Below are 1,652 nucleotides of genomic sequence, written 5' to 3'. Positions count from 1 at the left end.
AAAAAATTCAATGTCACTGGAATGTGTACTCTTGATTCAGAAATACTCATTATTGGCTAGATAGGTTACCTTTATTGACTGTAGTAAAGCCATCTGCAACCAACTTATGATGTAATAACACTAGCCAAACACACACACAAATATAAAAAAAGGATGTGTCTTGTATGTACCAATAATCACACTTAGAGAATGAATGGCTATCAAGTAACACGACTGAAGAAATACTTCATAGTCAGAGCACATTAAAAAATATTTTGCTAGAGGGATAATGGTCTTATGTATATATATCTACACATGTAAATGTCCATATGGAAAGGACTGTGATTTATTGCAAAGAATTATTACATAGCAAATCCCAAGGTCAAATAATTTTTAAAAACAAATTTTAAAGTTTAAGGGCTTAGGCCAAAGTCTCAGTTACTTCTTGGAGATTTCAGAACTATCAGGAGTAGACGAATGCTTTTCCTTTTTTCTCTTCTTTTTTTCCTTTTTGTGTTTTCCTTTTTTTGAATTGTTCTTTTTTCTTTTCTTTCTTCTGATTTTTTTGTTTCTTTTGCTTTGAAGTGTCCTCTTCAGTGGAAGTAGATGAATAAGACCTTTTTCTCTTTTTTTTCAATTTGATTTTGTCTTTAGTTTTTGCTTTCTTCTCATCTTCATTTATTTTTTTTTCTTGTAATGCCTGTAACTTATTCAGTTCTTCATTCTCTTCATCACTATCTTCACTGTTTGTGCTGCTGACATCCAAAACTATGTCCCTTTTGGAGTCTAATCATAGAAAATTGCGGCATTCAAAAGTCAGATGACCAGTTGGAGAGAGACTGGTGGAACCCATGAGAATATGGCCATTAGTCACCATTCAGTTCCGGAAACGAACTTATTCCCACAGAGTCATTTTCAGTCAAACAATAGACAGTTGGTAGCCACATGTTTTACAGCCTGCTCTGATATTGTCCTTGTTGCAACCTGGGACTGCCATAGCGATGGCAAGGCACGGGGGTCACTGGAGCACTTGATTCTCGAAGGCGAGCTCGCTTTCCACCTGCTGCGAGGACAACACACAGCCAAAGCGGTGTCTTCCTCTCAACCTAGATATGTTCTTTTTGACAGTGAATGCAACACCATTCCTCTTCAATTTGTCATTTCTTGCATAGTAAGCCATGTGATCATCAGATTCAAAATGGCCAATACCAGTTCATTTCAGATCACTAATTCTTAAGATATCGATGTTTATTCTCAACAGAAATCATATAGGCAAGAATACAATGGAATGACTCTTCAAAAATTCCAGGAAAAAAAATTATATATGTATATTGCTAACCAAGAACCACATACCCAGCAAAATTGTCCATCAAATATAACAAAGAAATTAGATCATTTTCAGAAAATTAGAAATGAAAACAATTTGTAAAAACCAGACAAACCTTACAAAAATTTTCTTTGGACAAGGAACCAATATAACAGCAAACAACAAAGACTAACATACATGACAAAATTACCCAGAACTCAACCCAGATAAAGAAGTATTCAAAGTAAAACAAGACCATAAGGCTGAAAATAGAGAACCAGAGATATAGTTGAAACAAAAAGAACAACAACAATAAAACAAAGTAAAAATACACGTGGTGTATTCATGAGATGGTGCTCAGTGAATC

The 1,652-nt window shown here is 34.6% G+C and overlaps 1 pseudogene; it reads right to left on the bottom strand.

Annotated features, from left to right (window-relative positions):
• Nucleotides 1-417: 417 nt before the first annotated feature.
• Nucleotides 418-976, bottom strand: LOC102836522 (annotated as a pseudogene).
• Between the last annotated feature and the right edge of the window lie 676 nt (nt 977-1,652).

This window comes from Chrysochloris asiatica, unplaced genomic scaffold (assembly GCF_000296735.1).
Source record: "Chrysochloris asiatica unplaced genomic scaffold, ChrAsi1.0 scaffold00196, whole genome shotgun sequence".
Taxonomy (NCBI): Eukaryota; Metazoa; Chordata; class Mammalia; order Afrosoricida; family Chrysochloridae; genus Chrysochloris; species Chrysochloris asiatica.
The sequence above is the reverse complement of the archived record's forward strand: the minus strand, read 5'-3'. Positions and strand labels throughout refer to the sequence as shown.